The sequence below is a fragment of the Trichosurus vulpecula genome, chromosome 9 (genome assembly GCF_011100635.1).
Source record: "Trichosurus vulpecula isolate mTriVul1 chromosome 9, mTriVul1.pri, whole genome shotgun sequence".
Classification (NCBI taxonomy): Eukaryota; Metazoa; Chordata; class Mammalia; order Diprotodontia; family Phalangeridae; genus Trichosurus; species Trichosurus vulpecula.
This window is the reverse complement of record NC_050581.1, coordinates 43384215-43402709: the sequence shown is the minus strand read 5'-3', so window position 1 is coordinate 43402709 and position 18495 is coordinate 43384215. Positions and strand designations below refer to the sequence as shown.

Sequence of the window (18495 nt, the reverse complement as noted above, 5' to 3'; positions counted from 1 at the left end):
GAAATGTTTCGAACCATGAGCCTGGGAACTCATATCTAATACCTGGGAAACAGAGATTGTTATGGCCACGGATCCTGGGAAATTGAACTCTAAGAAAAAATAACAAAAATCCACCTTAAACACACTAAAATCCACCTTACTGACACCATTCTGAAAGGAATTTAGAAATATGACCCCAAAGCATTTAAACTGTGGATATCCTTTGACCCAGTGATACTGCTGTGAGATCTGTATGCCAAAGAGATTAAAAAAAGAGAAAAGGCCCAAAATTGACCAAAATATAGCAGCTCTTTTTTTTGGTGGCAAAGAATTGGAAACTGATAGTGCTATCAACTTGAAGAATGGCTGAAGAAGTTAAGGTATATGAAAGTGATAGAATAGGATTGTGCTTTAAGAAAAGATGAAAAGAATGGTTTCAAAAAAGGGGAAGACCCCTATGAATTGATGTAAAGTGAAGTGAGCAGAACCAGGAGAACAATTTATACAGTAAATACAGTACAATACTATAAAGATAATGAACTTTGGAAGACTTAAGAACTCTGACCAACACAGTAATTAACCACAATTGCAAAAGACTCATGATGAAGCATGCTATCCACCTGCAGATAGAGAAATGATGGATTCAACTCACATTGAAGCTTTCTTCCTTCTCTTCCTTCCCAATTTTCTTCCTTCCTTCCTCTTCCCTCCCTTAATTCCTTCATTCCTTTGTTCCTTCCCTCCTTCCTTCCTTCATTTGTTCCTTCCTTCTTTTATTTATTTCTTCTTTCATTCTTGACAGGCTAATGCAGGAAATTGATTTTGCATAAATATATGACAGGCTTTGCAACAAGTTTATTTTTTCCCTCCCCCACCTCCATGGGTGGGGGAGGGAATTCAGAAAATAAAATAAAATATAATTGAATGAAAAAATTAACCACAGTAGAAAGTGATGCTTAATAAGTGACAAAGAGAGGTACCGTTCAGGTGCTAATCAAGGGAGTTAGGAGACCATCCCAGTAGTTTTGTTTGGCAGCTTCTTTCTTTCAGCCTTGCCCCAATGTTTAACGGAATACCTTTAGTTCTTAACTGAAAGTCAATGCAACTATAAAAGGGGTTTATCAATTTGTCATTTTATGAATAAATTCTTTCACAATCAGTTGCCAGCTAGAAAATCCACAGAAATTTACTTATAACTGTTCTTGAGAAGAGTTCCTTCATCAGTTGCTAGTTAAAGAATTAAGTCATTGGCTTAATTCAGGAAAATATTCCCTTGTTATTTCGAAAGATACAAACGTAGTTCCACCTGAGAATCCATGACATTCTAATTATCTAAACAGGATTCTGCCTCCTATAAATGAAGTTGGAAAATGCAAGATCTGCTAAAGAGAGGAGCTTTCCTTGGTTGGAGTGGTTGGTTGTTTCACGAGACGCCTGGCTGCTCTCTCAGATCTCTGACTTTTTGTCATCCGGTCATTTCCAAAAAATAAGCCAGGTAAGTGAAACTTGAGATTCTTTAATAAATGAACACTTTATTTCTTCTGAGTTTTCCTGTCCTCTATCCTCGGCCCCAATAGCACTCTTAAAATGTTGCTGCTCTTAATTTGAACTTGTAACGTTCTTTGCATATCCTAAATAATGATGCTTGCTCTTCCTCTGAAATCACACTTCTACTGGCCAGCAGTTTTCCTGCTGATATTTAAAAAGAAGACAAGTTCCAACTTTTTTTGTTCTCTTCTTCTTCACCTAGCCCTGAGCTTCTTTCCCACCCTCCCCTAGATCTATTTGGCATAAAATGGGTTATGGTACCAATGTCTTGTTTTCTGCTTGAATGGGAATTTCTCTGTTTTGTAAATGACTCAGACAGAAATGCATTGCTTACTAACTCATGTAAATTTACTGAGAATAGCTGCTTCAGTTATCTTCAAGGTACTATGATGTTGAAAAGCTTTGGAGAAACTAGCAAAATCTTCAGGATACTATGATGTTAAAAATTATTTCATAGCAACTAACAGAATTGGGGGGCCCTTTAACATGGATGCTTTCCAAAGGGAGCATTCTGTTTCCTTCTAGGAGCTGGGTCCCAGATGAGGGGCCACAGTCTTTTCACTACTTTATTACAGTATATTCATTCAAGTACTCAGGTGGTTTAAGACTCATATGCTTAATTTGTTTCTATCATTTTAACCACTACTTATAAATGGTACTTAAAGACAAAGTGAATTTTCTTCCGGTAGCTGACTTGGGCTTCATTTTGTCTTCTCCGAATAGTGCTGACTCAATTCGACCAACATTAGGCACGTACCATATGCAAATCCCTGGGAAGGAAGTGATAAATAAAACAACGCTGGTCTTTGGTAGCCTGCACAGTAAAAGATAAAAGGCATAAACATAATTCCCTCAGATGGAAGGCTGGGGAGGAAAAATGCAAAGCAGAGGTTCAGGCAAAATAGTATGACAAACTTCAGGTATAAGTACCTTGACTGGGGTGGGGGGAATTTCTTCAAGGAAGAAATAACTAAGTTCCCCTTTGAAGAAGGAGAGAGGGACAGAGAGAGAGAGGAAAAAAAAGGCTTGGGATAATGAGCCAAGGCATAGAAACAGGTCAAGGTAAGGTACATTAGCTAGAATGTAGAATACTCAAAAAAGGATGAGAAAAGTAGATTGTGGATGAGTGTGAGGAGGCAGATTGTGGAAGGCCTTGAGTGCCAGGATCACAAATGAGCCAGCAAAAGAAAGTAGAAGAGGAAGCCTCTTGTTCTTTCCGAATGGAGGAGTAGCATGATTAGAGTAGTGCCATGGACATATAACTTGGGCAGTGGTTTGAAGAAAGGATGGGAGGACAGAAATAGACTGACAGTAAGATGGTTGTTTAGGCAGCAATACAATCTTTAGGAAAGAGGTCTTCAATGTGGTCTGAATCAGACTGAAATGTAATGAAGTCAATGTGTGACCCCCCTATTTCAGTTTGAGTTCAACACCACTGGCCTAGAACAAGAAGAGAAATGGGGTTAGGGGTTGTAGAAGTAGAGATTCTATAGTGGTAGTTCAATCAGTTACTGAGAGAGGAGATAAGCTAAGATAATTTGGAGATCATGAGCCTGGTTGACTGGTGGTAGTGCTTCTAACAGAAATAGCCAAGTTAAAGGGTGGGTGTGAATATGAGTGCCAATTTTTGTCATGTCCTATATGAAGTAGGACACAGGGGTGGAGACCCTGGAATTGGACTGATTCTAGGAAAAAGGTGAAGAAATAGCAGAACTTCAGAGATGGAAAGTATCCTGAGGGCCATCTAGTCTGACCCATGCACAAAAAGAATCTGCACTTTAACTTTCCCTCTCACAAGTAGTCATCAAGCCTCTGCTTGAAGATCTACAGTGTAGGCTGGAAGAGAGATGGGGCAGGAATCTACTGCCACCCAAGGCAGTCCAGTTTTCTGAACAGCTCTAAAAAGTGTCCTGCATAGAAGGAAACACTGATGCCACGGGAATGGATAAAAGCATTATGGAAACATGATTCTCCTTGTTTATGGCATTCACTTTTTATTTTTCATAATATCTGGAAATAATGTTAGAAGCCATTTATTATATTACAGATACAGTTGGTATCAAGAAAGAACTCAAAATGATACTTTGAAAAACAAAGTGCTTAAAGACCAAACAACCTCAGTCATCTATGAAAGACCTAAAAATAATGGTTGGGACATATATTACAGTTGAAAATTTGCAAGGCACTTTGCACATTATCTTATGTATATACAGGCAGCTAGGTGGCACAGTAGATAGAGTGCCCAGAATGGAGTCAGGAAGACTCATGTTCCTGAGTTCAAAACGGTCTGAGACATTTCCTATCTGTTTGACCCTGGGCAAGCCACTTAACCCTGTTTGCCTCAGTTTCTTCAAGTTTAACAGGAGCAGGAGGAAAAAAAATGGTAAATCACTCCAGTAACTTTGCTGAAAAACCACCATATGGGTTCACAAAGAGTTAGACATGACTGAAAAATGACTCAACAATATGTATGTTCACAACAATTGTAGGACGTAGATGTATTACGATCCCCATTTTGTAGATGAAGAAACTGAGGCAGGCAGAAATTAAGTGGCAGGCCTTAGGCCACCTTTGAACTTCTCTTGTGATTCCAGAACCAAAGCTCTTGGTGCTGAGCCTCCTAGGGGCTAAGTAGTAATTCTGACATAAGACTCACTGTTATAGGACAACTTTGTATTGGAAGGTGCTCTGGGATGAGGTACTAGAAAAAGCTAATGTGTCAAACTCAAATCTAAATGAATTCTCAGAAGGTCTTAAAACTTCTCAAAAAAAAAAAAAGGACAGAATGCTAGTGCCTTTTCTACTTCTTTACTGTGTCTGTCTCACAGAAGATGCTAGAGATTAGAAGGAAGTAGCGTTGCTCTATTACTTAGAATTGTTGGCTACAGAAAGTATAGCTGCTTTTGAATAATTCCCAAGTGTTTTTCTGTGAGTTTTCTTACCCCAACCTTCCTTCTTAAATCAACAAAACTGGAAACATGCTTCCAGGACTATTAAATATTGACCTTGGAGTCTCTTAGAATTCTGGGATTCAAAGTATATCCTTTGCTGCTGACTCTAGGGACATACTTCTAATAGGTCATTAGGATAGATTGGCCTGTGAACTGTTTAATTTGGGGAACAGATTGCTTTATCATTAAGAGGGAAACCATTTGATCACCTCTGATGCAACCAAGGTGTCTTTGATATGTACTCCCCAGCCTTGCTTTTTGGTGAAGTTTTAAGGACTGACTTTAAGTGGATTTCAAGATACAGGAGGCAGGAGAAAATCTAAAGCTTCCTCCCTTGTTAGTAGCCAAGAATATTTTTGTAAGCTCATTTTTGTACTTCTGTGATAAGCTGAGGCCAGCTCTGTCCCAGGTAAATAGAAAGCCACCTGCAGGGTATTAAAAACAATCTTTCCCCCCAACGAAGTTCAAACTGAGGGAGAAGTGTTTGGGTTTCTTTCCTGCCCAGTTTGCCTCCATCTTCTAATTGATTTCCTAGATCCCATTTTTTGTTTTTCAGCTTTCCCAGCAATTGTTTTGCCTTTAATTCATTGCTAATCTTCATTCTGTCCAAATGAACTAATTTACTACACTTTCCTTTTAATATATTTCCAACATAATGGGAGATTTATCACCTTGGGAATTCTTGGGTGCGGGGAGCCTTGGCTATAGTCCTGGAATTGGACCACCACTGGTTTTTAGCAGAACCTGACCCTATGGAAACCATCAACTGAGAAGATAGTACAAGATTAGATAGTACAAGATTCCCCCCCGTACCCTTTTTTTATGGTTAGCATCTAATGTTAAGTAGTTAAACTGACTTCTAACAAACTTCAGAAAAGAGCTGTATTAGAAGAAATTATTAACTAGGTTATATACTGTTCACAAATTTACCTGTGTTCCATATATACCAACCACCTTGGTCTAAAAGCCAAGAAATGACACTTATTGATCATAAAGGAATTTGAAAACCCTGGACTTAAGACATAGATGGGATTGACGAGGATATGTTAAGTGGTAAAAAGAAAAAAAAAGTAGCCATGCATAGTAAACCTTTTAGGATGTGAGACCAAATCTCTTGTGAGAATTAGAAAGAGTAGTTTAACAGTCAAGAAGAGACCTCACTTGAAGTAGAACCCAGCTCCTGAGGAGACTGACTGAGTTGTATCCTTTAAGGATCGTTCAGGGAATATAGTCAATCATTTTTCTATTCAATGATGGTGCTTTCCTTCTCCCTCAGCCAGAGAGGGGCATACATAAATGATGACTAAGTGGTGAAATGTGCTCAACACCTAATCAGTGGTTATATTTTATAATTACATCAAGAGAGAGGGATCAATTCCTCCCTCTCTTACAACTTTATTACTATACAATCAGGTAATGGTCACCATGTATAAAAAAAAAAAGCCCCAAATTTCTGAGAATGACTTCATTGAGAGTATTAAAGTAGTTAAAGTACAGTGAAAAGCAAATGAGTGAAGTAGGTATTCATCACTGTGCAACTTCTGTCTATTCTTACTGCCAACATCCCCATATAAATTCTGAAAACAATCTGTCAGTGCCTCAGTTCAGGAAAAATCCCAGATGTGACGTAACAATCTGACTTAATTACATTGAAGTTGGATGACAGTGAAATCAAATGTTCCAGTGAAAAGCACAGTGATTACCAATTACAGGAAAAATCTCCTGTAGTCCAATATAAAAAAGTCTTGACTTTTTTTTTTTCCCTCAAGGCAATTAGGATTAAGTGAATTGCCCAGGGTCACACAGCAAGTAAGTGTCAGGTGTCTGAGGTCACATTTGAACTCAGATCCTCCACAGCTGGTGTTCTATTCACCTACCTGCCCCAAGTCATAACTTCTTGAACTTTCTTTCCCCAGGCAAAATTTCATCCTCTCCTTAGGAAGACAAGGTCCAAATAAAGACATGCAAGTCACATATCCTCCACTGATCACTTTTCAAGAGCAATCACAAGAAGGTATTTGCTGCACCGAATACAAAAAGCCACTCATCATGGCCTCAATGGGAGGAATAATGAGTTTAACTGGAATCCTTATTGCAATAGTTGCTTTTTTCACTCATTCCATTCCTCAATATGCTTTATTAGCATCAACTTTTTTTTGCTCTGGCTTTTCTCCTATTGCTGTTGGAATTCTAATGATGATTTACCTAGATGACATGAGGTTATTGGTTTCTGCAAGAGTTATGCACCTAAATACAACCCAATCCCATACGATGATGAGAAATAGGCGGCAAACTTCTACCAGAAGGCAGAGCACAACCCAATTCCCTATCATGATGAACTGTAGAACCCAAACCTCTACCGCAACTGAGGATACAACTGAAGCCACTAGTGAGGTTTAAACATTTTTACCTTTTAACATTCATGACAATCTAAATATACAAAAACTTCTATGGACAAGTTTGCAGGAGTGTCCAACTTTGTACAGAGTCTGAATCGAACCAAAACTCTTTGCCCTGCTCCCAGGAGTGTGTCTACTTGTTCCCTTAAAAAACCAAGACTAGAGAGAATATAAAACATGAAGAAGATTCCTGCTGATGCCTAGGCTGGGGCACCAGATAGGGACCACATTATAGAAGGTACTGCCCTGAGGAGGGAGAGGTGGGGAACCAAAGAGTTGATGAGAGGATGGGAGCCCCAATAGGTATTATCTACGTTTTATGCCCTCCAGCCCCTCCACATGTGCTCACAGCCATGGCTGGGCTGCAGCTCAGGCATGGGTTTGTTTTGCTCTGTGCCCTGACATGGACTTTAAAATCCGAGGCTAAACCTTAGGCCCCCTGTTGGTGGTGGTGAGATGGAAGCAGATTTTTGTAACCAAGTCTTCCCACTGGGGGGTAGGTTGGGAGGCTAGAGGGGGAGTTGGTGCTGCTCTTAACCCTCTGCTGCTCACCCTTGGCTGTTCATGTGGGAAACATGGAAGGGACAAAGGGAAGAGAGGTTTCTCAGAAGGACTCCTATTTCAGGCCATCTTCTGCATTGCTCCTTCAACCAAGAAGTATACCAAGAACTTGTTTTTCAGAATGAAGCCTTGGTCAGAATGGTGGATCCCAAATGTTTTCTGCAAGTTCTCATGGGAATGGTCTGAAAAACTAATTTTCACCATTACTGGAATGTCATTGTGACCAGGCCAAATCTTCATACTTGGAGTTCCCAGGTCCTCACAAACTTGGTTGATCTGGTCAATCTGATTTCCTTGGAAATAGGGGATTCTAAGTTAACAGATCTGCAAATATACAACCCCCTCACCACACATCTATTGCAATGGAATGTTCCTTGCCCCCTTGTAACAGCTCTGGGGCCTGGTGCCACAGTGTCACCACTACCAGCATGTAAGCTTTTAATGGGTTCCTAGAGAAGGATCCAGTTGTCATGAAGATGCTTCACCCTTCACAGAAGCTGGATCATCAGTGTCTTCACTTCCCCTGGCAAGAAGGGCTGCTTCATTGCCTCCATGAGTTTCCTGAGGTCATGCTCCACATAATTCATCATGAAGGAGATCTTGTCCATGTTACTGCCCAAAAGGATCTCCCAGATAGTGACATTTGGGTGGTGAGTTTTCAGGATGGTACTGATTTCCCTGGCAGAGATATTCAGGAAGGCTACTTTCTCCTTTTTCATTTTCAACCATTTCAGACACACAATTTCATCAGTCTTTATATCCTTTGCTTTGTATGCCACAGCACATGTGCCTCCTTCTCCTGCTTCAGCTCAATGAGAGATGAGGCTGGAGAGTTGGCATGTAATCTCTTTACACCATGGTGTTGCCTTGCAGCATCCCCTCTCCCATTTCTTCTCTCTCATCTCAGTTAAATTTGACTCTGTCACAACCAAGACATCCTTTCCATTCTCTTGCTCTTCCTCTTCACTCATTTCTTCAGCAGACTGATTAGTTCCTTCCTCAGAATTATTGCCTGTATCCTCCTCCTCCTCTTGCTCTTCTGATTCCTCCCTGATGTTCTTTTCTTCCTCCTCAGGGCCAGATCCTGACTCTGCTGATGAGGACTCAGCTGAGCTGGTCTTCCTCTTGCTGACATCTTGTACATCAGAAAGGGGATCCTCCCTCTCTTCTACTTTCTCTCCTTTGACTGGCTTCCTGCCATGCCTCACAACAGTCTTCTGGAAGTGTTCTGTGATGAGCAGAAACTTCTCTTCTGGCCTTCCTTTCTGTGCCTCTTCTCAGAGTCTCTTCCAATTCCTTCTGTTCCCTTCCTCCTCCTGCTGCTCCCTCATCTTTCCTTCTCATTTTCCCTTTAGCTCCAGACATTTAAGATGATCCTTCTCCCTCCTGGAATGTTCTCAAGCCATCTCCTCTTTTCTGCCTTTCCCATTCCCACCAAGCTTTACCCTGCTCCTCCCAATGCCTTTTACACAGCTCATGTTCTCACTCCTCTTTCATCCTGGCATGCTTCATCATGCAGAATGATGATGATGCCCATGTTTCTCTTTCCTTTTCTCATCAATCCTGTGATGAGCTTTTTTCCTTATGGAGCATTTGCTGGGGTGGTTTGATGGTCAAGAAGTCACCTTCACCTCTATCTTCCAGAGAATCTGCCTTCCTATTAGATGAATTCCTGATTGTTATCTCCATGGGGTGACCTCTCAGCTTCCCCTCTTCTAGGAAATCCCACTTGGAATTCTCATCAGAATTTTTAATGGATTTTACCTCCACCTTCTCTTGTTTCTTCCTTCCTTTGTTTTCCTGAAGCATTTCATCTAAATTTTTTACTTTCCATGAATCCTTTTCATCACTCATTTGAATTGAGACACACACTGCACCTACCACCTCAACACCACAGCTGCTGCCCACCCAGAAGGGACTTGAGGAGAAGCAGCACTGAGTGCAGGAGAGGTGTGCGTTTCCTGTATGCCATGACCTGGTGATGTCACGTTTGAGCTTTTCATCTAAGTTTTTAAAAACTTCCTCTCATGAAGTTTTGAACATTAAAATTGTCCATTTTTAATAAATATTATTGTCTTTAACAGCTGTGGTCTTTTCCTTCTCCTAAACGTGGTTTCCCTAAATGCTACATTTTTGGGTGCTGGGAAGAACCTTTAGGGCTTGAATGTATTAGCTCTAAGATTTCTGCTGGTCTTTCCTGTAGTTAGACCCCAGAGCATTTGTGCCATTGTTACACGATGGGCAGAATAGGGGTGAACTCAGGTTTTGTGGGTGGGATCCTTTGTACTTAGGGCTAGGGAGAACTTCAGAAGGCAGATAATAATTCTTTCCCCGTAAGCAACTGTCCTTACCTAGTCTTTCCTTACATTGAAACCTAGATCTCTTCCTGTAAAACTTCCACCTGATGGGGGTGCTTGGACACCAATTCTAACAGCCTCTGCTTGGGTGTCTGTGCCTGGACTCCAGTTCCAAACTCACATCCAGTTCTAAAATAGCATCTCTCCCTAGCCTCAAAATACTGCCTGAGACAGTCCTTCTCCAGGTCAATGGCACCATGCCTTAGCAAAACACTTATCTCTCCTCCTGATACTGCAGCCAGGTGCACATATAGAATTTATTAGTTTGGATTCCTTGTGTATGTGCCAATTGGCTGTGCACTGGGCAATAACAGTATTTACTACTTATTCACCTTCCTGATATGTATCCTAGGCACAGTCAAGTGTATACTCCTTTACGTTCATCTTGTTTAACAAGACATTTGATGGAAGCCACCTGGATATTTCCAGTCAGCCCTGACTGTTGGTTGACTTACTGACATTTCACAGTCAAAACCACACCTCCAGGTAGCGCCCCCTTGGGCTATTTCCCAGTGAACTCTGGGTGAGATACCTGTGCAGTAGATACAGAAAGTGCATGTTCCTTTAAGAACTGACCACCCCTTAACCACTCCCTAATCCCATCTCAAAACACCTACTTGACATGTTTCACCCCTGAATCTCTTATAAAAGCTCTCCCTGCACCCCTGTAAGGTTGCAGGTTCCCTAATGTAAAGCATGTTCCCGATGTAAAGCATAATAAATCTTTGCCACCTTGGCTTAAAGAATGCTTGAGATTGTGAATTCATTCCAGATGGCCCCAATCCTCTCCAGTACTCGGGTCCTTGAGGGCCACTCCCCCTCAACAACCTCATCTGAGAACTCCAGTCTTGGGGTTCCTGGACTTCATCTCCCCCAACCATCAACACACTGCTTTTCTTTTTGCTTTCCAGGCCCAAGCTAAAAAAAATTTAATCCTCTTTTGTAGTGGTAATCTTATGGGAAGGTGCCCTCTCAGGCAAAAGGAGGTCTCAGTAAAATAAGGAGGCAACCTGTTGGTCCAGTGGATAATGCTGGGCATGGAGTCAGGAAGACTCCTAGCACCTCTGTCTCTATCAGCTTCCTAGTACTTCCCTGGAAATAACAATAGCACCTCACAGGATTATGGTGAGGCTAAAATGAGAATGTAAAGTGGTCTTACAATTGCTAGCTGATACTGTTGTTCATATGCAATTTAACAAACTTTTTTTAAGTGCCTTTTAGGTGTCAGGCACTGAACTAAGTACTGGGGATAAAAATACAAGTAACAAGAAAGACAATCCCTGAAATCAAAAAGGTTACATTCTAATAGAGAAAGACAGCACGAAGGGGAGATAAAAAGTGTGTGAAAGGGGCATTGAGGAGACCTGTGCCACTCAAACAGAGGCACGGTTTTGAAGTCAGACAGCCAGGAATCCCTGTTCCAGGAGGTGAATGAATCAAACTAATGAATAGGAAAAACTCCTTTTAAGGAAAAAAGAATTAGAGTCAAAATTTCAGGTTTGGCTCCAACAGCCAGGCCATTGTTTTCTGGAAAAGAATTCTGATGTGTTTGTGGTGCAGGAAGCACAGACACTACTATCTCTCCCCTGCCCCCCAAAACCTCTTCTGGCAGTAACCTAGGCCATTCAAGCACCTGGTAGCTTGCTTGAAGACCACCATAAGACCACTACCCATCTAAAGAATATAGATCCTAGGTGCCCTCCATTCTGACTAATCTCCAACTCCTATGCCAGATCCTCCTGCCTCCTGATCTGGCTCCCAAACTTCCTATGTCATACCTCTTCCTGTACTTGTCTCTTATGAGTCTGGTTCCTATGACCTCTCAGGACACACCACCACCTTCTGCCACAAAATTGAGACTTAAAGGAGGAACCTGAACAGTGCAATCACCTGCCTTCCTTAATAGACTTCTCTCTATCTACTGTTATGCCTCCTATACTCATTTCTCAATGAGTTACATATTGCCAGCCCTTTTACTCTCCTCATCCCCTTCGTACTGAATCCCTGCCTACCCATGAACAAACCCTGCTACCCAACCCTATCTGTCCTCTCTCTTATTCCAGTCCACTGCAGCTGTACCACACAAGGTTCCACTCCTGATCTCCCTGGCCCTTTCCCTCTGCCCTCTGGAAAGCCTGCTCCATAATGAACACCTTTCTTTACATCTGAAATCTCTTTTTTTATTTTTGCTCCTTTCATTTTTTCTGACACTCAGTGAGACATGGGTTCCTCCTGAAGACATTGTTTTCCTAGGTACCATTTCCAGTACTGCATCCATTTTTCTCTACACTTCTCACTCCTCTATCAATGGTAGAGGTGGGGGAGTTAGAATATTCCTCTTTCCCCATTGCCAAATCTAGACTGGGCCTTTTCTTCTCCTTCAGGATCATAATATTCAAATTTATCACCAAGTCAAGCTCCTGGCGGTCATTATCTACTGACCCCCAGGACTTTTTCCCTTCTTCAATTAGTGCAAGATCTGGATCATGGTCTTTCCACCCAAATTCCTTTATATTATGGGACTTCTACATAGATACCCATATTCCCTTGAATACCCTCACTTCCTAATTCCTCAATCTAGTCATTCCAATGATCACCTCTTCTATTCCTTTTTATCTTTACACAGAGATGAGCCTACTCTTAATCTTGCCAGCACCCACAAATATTCCACTTTGATGAATCATAAATTCTAAAATTTATTTCTCTTAACCAGTCGATAAACATTTCTTAAGTGCCTACTATATTCCAGGCACTGTGATAAATGCAGGGGTTTCCAAAAGAAGCATAAGAAAGTCCCTGACTTCAAGGCATTCACATTATAATAGGGGAGACCACCAACAAATAGATATATACAAATAAGCTATATGCAGGAAAAAATTGAGTAATTTTTTGTCTGTTCCCAGCCCTGTTTATCAAGGAATGTTGGAGGAGACACTGGTGGAGAAGGAGACATGAAGTTTGCAGCCTTTTGTATCACCTGCTTTTTGTCATGTACCCCTACCTGGAAATTGCCATGATGTTCTACCTAAATATGATTTCTCTAAATTCTATGTTTTTAGAACTTTTAGAGCTGACTGTCTAAACTCTAAGGTTTCTACTTGTCTTACATCTTAGTCAGGCCCTGCATAATTTATGCAATTGTTATGCAATAAGTAGAGTAGAGGTGAACTCAAGTTGTGTAGGTGTGGGGTATTTTGTATGTAGGACTGGAAAAAATCTCAGAAATCAGGTAGTTATTCAGCCTCCTAAAGAATCTAGTCTTTCTTTTCTAGAACTGAGATCATGTAACAAAACAAATAATAATAAACCATTAGTTAATATGATTAAGAAAACTAAATCACTGGAGTTAAAAATGAAAAGGGTGAATTAACACTAAGAAAGATGACAGCAAAGTAATTATAAGGTGTTATTTTGTCCAATTATATACTAATAAATTTAACGATTTAAATGAAATGGAAGAATATTTATAAAAATACAAACTGCTGAGATTAGTAGAAGAGGAATGAGAATATCTAAATAGACCTATTTTTGAGAAGGAAATTGAGCAGGGTATAAACGTGCTTCCTAAGAAAAAAGCACCAAGATCTGATGGATTTATAAGTAAATCTTATCAAACATTTAAAGACCAACTAATTCCAATATTAAATTAATTATTAGGAATATAAGGCAAAGAAGAGATCCTACCCAACTGATACTGATACCTAAAACAGGAAGAATAAAAACAGGGAAAGAAAATTATAGACCAATTTCATTAATGAACATGCATGCAAAAAATCTTAAGTAAAATAGCCAGTAAAATATTACAACAATATGTAACAAAGATTATACATTTTGACTAAGCAGGATTTATTCCAGGAATGTAAGTGTTGAAAGTCCTTCTTTGGGCTTTAACTCTGATTAATGAGGAAAAACTCAGAATAAAGAGAATTAAAAGGATCTTATTATAAATTATGTTGAGAGAATATGTTATTTCTCCCTCATGTTAACAATCAATTATTGAATTAGGACCAGGATTTTTTCAGAAGCCTATAGGTTATTCAGTCTCTGAAGGTCATTGCTGAAAATGAAATTGAATTAACTTTCTCCTCCATCTTGTTTAGACTCTACCCAGGTGGAGAAGCTGTACTGATAATGTATTTTTGCTGAATTTGAAGATCTTCCCCATCCACTAATAGGCTCATGTGACCTGCTTACATCACAGGAAGCCTAAGTTGCATGGGGTGGGAAGAGCTTGCAGAATGAGTGGAACAGAAACAATACAACACAGAATACAGGCAATACAGAAACCCATGGTGCTCCATACAGGTTTGGGTTGAGATAAGTTCTTTGATTAGATTGCCCAAGGCTGGGTAATTTAGAAGTAAATGACACAATCAAAGTCACATTCCCCCACCCCCTCCTTAGGACAGGTTCACCCATCATCGTGATATTCATTCTTCTCATTAATTGTTAGCCAATCAGAATTACCCAACTCTTCTATATAAACTGTGCACCCGCCACCATGATTCAGCTTTGTTCCAAGAGAGATGGCCAGATGACCATTCCTTTTATTGATAAAATGACTACCCAGAAACTACATGTTTGGAACTTTTTAAACATCACAACATGAATGTAGCAACACTTTGATGGGCTGATCATTGGAGATCAGCAATGGCTTCAAGGTGGGGACAGCTTTTATAGGTAACTTTTTATAGGTAACTTTAGGTCCACCACAGCAAAAGAGGTTGGTCCATTGCATCTTAGTTCCTCCCCAATGGAACAAAGGAGCAAGGTAGCAATGACAATTTGCAGGTAGGGTTACATGACAAAAAGCAGGTAAAACAAAAAGCTGCAAACTTGGTGTCTCCTCCACCAGAGTCTCCCCCAACACTATTTGATAAGCAGGGCTTGGAACAATGGGTAACTAAGGCAATATACCACATTTCACCACATAATCATCACAGATTTTATGCCAAATTTTTTGCAAAAAAGTGGAGTGCAACCATTATGTGAACCTTTAAAAAACTGCGCTGAAATTACTTAAAAAATCATTTATTACTAAACTGTCTTTGGTACAAGATTAGGATTCACAGAATACTTGTAAATGTACATCATAATTGAGTACTGACAATGTTCATGCACTGTTCATGCAACAATGTTCTAGGCTCCCAGCTCACAATGCGCAAGAGATAAATGGGTATCCATATGCCACTGGTGAATGCATTGCTGCTCTGTTTATCTTTAGTGGTATGATGAACAGAATTATACTATATGACGATTGCAAGATGAAAGGTTATAAACCAATATTTGGACTGAAAAAGCAGAGTGTTTTAATTATGTGGTCGCAACAATTATGCAGTGAAATATGGTAACCTCCAACACAAGGATGGTTTAGCATAAGGCAAACTATTAATGTAATTGATTATATCAATAAAAAGTAATAAAAAATCATAAGATTCTATCAATAGATGCAGAAAAAGCTTTGATTCGTTTCTATCAAAAACACTTGAAAGTGTACCTATAAATTTATTTTCCTTAAATTGCTAAAAAAGCATTTACCTAAAACCCTCAGCAAGCATTATTTGTGATGGAGATAAGCTAGAAGCCTTCCCAGGAAGATCAGGTGTGAAACAAAGATGCCCATTGTCACCTATGTTATTCAATATTGTATTGGAAATCCTAGCAATAGCAGTAAGAAAGAAAAAGAAATAGAAGGAATCAGAATAGGAAATGAGGTAATAAAACTCTCTTTTTGCAGACAATATGACGTTATACTTGGAAAATCCCAAAGGCTCAACTAAAAAGTTATTTGAAACAATAATTTTAGCAAAATAGTAGGATATAAAGTAAACCTACTTAAATCATTAGCATTCTCATACACACACACACACACACACACACACACATATCTCACAAACAAAACCCTGCAAGAAGAGATTGTAAGAGATACCCCATTTAAAATAACTCTAGACAGTATAAAATACCTGTGAGTATACCTGCCAAAACAAACTCAGGAAATATAGGAACAAAACTATAAAAAGCTTTTTATACAAATAAAATCAGATATAAATAATTGGAAAAAATTAATTATTCATTGGTAGGAAGGGCCAAGATAACAAAAGTGACAATTTTACCTAAACTAATTTATATATTCAATATTATCCCAATTAAATTACCAAAAAATTATTTTGCTAAGTTAGATAAAATAATAACAAAATTCATTTGGAAGAACAAATGTTCAAGAATATCAAAGGAACTAATAAAAAATGTAAAGGAAGGAGGCTTGTCAGTACCAGATTTTAAACTATATTATAAGGCAGTAATTATCGAAATTCTCTGGTACTGTCTAAGAAATAGAAAAGTAGATGGTTGAACAAAGCAGCAAATGACTATAGTAACCTTGTGGTTAACAAGTGTAAAGACTTAAGTTTTGGGGATAAGAATACTTTATTCAGTAAAAATCGTTGGGAAAACTAGAAAGCACTCTGGCAGAAATTGGGCAGAGATCAATATCTTACACCATTTACTAAGATAAGATCAAAATGGATGCATGACATATATAAAGAGAGATGTTACAAGAAAATCTGAAGAATATGGAACATGTTAGCTAGCCAACTTATGGATAGGTGAACAATTTATGAATAAACAGGAGCTAGGGAGCAATGTGAGGCATAAAATAGATAATTTCAATTACATTACATTAAAAAGTTTTTGTACAAATAAAACCAATGTAGCCAAGATCAGAAGGAAAGAAGAAAATTGGAAAAAAAATTGTATAGATAGTTTCTTAGATAAAGGTCTAATATTTCAAACATATAAAGAACTTTGTCAAATCTATAAGAATACAAGTCATTCCTCAATTGAAAAATGGTCAAAGGATGTAGACAGACAGTTTTCTGATGAAGAAATCAACAATTTATGGTCATATGAAAACTGCTCCAAATCATTATTGATTAGAGAAATGCAAATTAAAACAACCTTAAGATATCATTTTACATATATCAGATTGACTAAAATGATTGAAGGGGAAAATGATAAATGTTGGCGAGGAATGCAGAAAAATTGGGACAGTAATTCACTCTTGGTGGAACTACGATCTAGTCAAATCATTTTGGAGAACATCCTGGAATTATGCTCCAAAAGTTATAAAACTGTATGATCTTTGACCCAGCAATACCACTACTAGGTATGTTTAACATGATTAAGGAAATAGGAGAAGAACCTATATGTTCTAAAATACTTATACTATCTCTCTTGGTGGCGTCAAAGAACTGGGGATGCCCATCAATTGAGGAATGGATGAACAGGTTGTGGTATACTAATGTAATGGAATACTATTATGCTATAAGAAATTATGAGCAGATGGACTTCATTATAACCTGGAAAGACTTATATGAACTGATGATGAATGAGGGGAGCAGACCCAGGAGAAATTGTACCCAGTTACAACCACATTGTGCAATGATGAACTTTGATAGACTTGGTTCTTCTCAGCAATGCAAGGTTCTAAGACAACTCCAAAAGGCTCATGATGGAAAATGCTGTCCACATCCAGAGAAAGAACTATGAAGTCTGAATGCATATGGAACCATACTACTCGCTCTCTCTTTTTTGTTTTGTTTTGTTTTTTCTTTCTCATGGTTCATTCCATTGGTTCTAATTTTTCTTTACAACATGACTAATGTGAAAATATGTTTAATATGAATGTATATGTAGAGCCTATATCAGATTGCATGCTATCTTGGAGAGGAGGGAGGGGGAGAAAATTTAACACTCAAAAGCTTGTAGAACTGAACGTCGTAAACTAAAAATAAATAAATTTATTATTTAAAATAAATTTAAAAATTAAAAAAAAGAAAGGTTGGGAAAGGCTTCCTGTAGAAGATGGGATTTTAGTTGGAACTTAAAGGGGAGCCAGGGAAACCAGGAGGTACAGATTATGAAGGAAAGCATTCCAGGCATGGGAGACAGGCAGAGAAAATGCCTAGAGCTGAGAGATGGGGTATCTTGTTGGTGAACCCACAGGGAAGTCAGTGTCACTGGATAGAAGAGAACGTGGCAGGTAGTAAGGTGGAAAAAGACTAGAAAAGTAGGAGGGAGCTACATTTTGAAAGGCTTTGAAAATGCCAAAGAGAAGATTTTGTATTTGATCTTGGAGGTGATAAGGAGCCATGGGTGTTTGAGCTTGTGTTGAGGGTGACATGGTCAGACCTGCACTTTAGGAAAATCATTTTGGTGGCTGAATGGAAGATGGATTAGAGTGGGGAAAGACTGGAGGCAAACAGGCTCACCAGCAGGCTATTGCAATAATCCAGGCATGAAATGATGAGTGCCTGCACTAGAGCAGTAGGAATGTCAGAGGAGAGAAGGCGGCACATTGGAGAGATATTACAAAGGCAAAATTGACAGCCCTTGGCAATAGATTGAATGTGGTATTTCGGGGTGAGGGGTAGGAGGAGGCTGTGAGAGATAGTGAGTTGAGGATAACTCCAAGATTTGGAGCCTGAGGTACTGGGAGGATGGATGTTGTTGCCTTTACAGGAATAAGGAAGATAGTTTCCTTTCAGTTGTGTTGAGTTTAAGATGTCTGAAATGCAGCTGGATATGTGAAATCAGAAATTAGCAGAGAGGTTGAGGCAAGATAGGTAGATATGAGAATTGTCAACAAAGAGATGGTAATTAAATTCATGGAAGCTGATGGGGGAGGGAGGGTGGGACAGA

General features: G+C 39.3%; 1 pseudogene; it reads right to left on the bottom strand.

Annotated features, from left to right (window-relative positions):
• Positions 1–7307: 7307 nt before the first annotated feature.
• On the bottom strand, positions 7308–9292 carry LOC118832092 (annotated as a pseudogene).
• Between the last annotated feature and the right edge of the window lie 9203 nt (positions 9293–18495).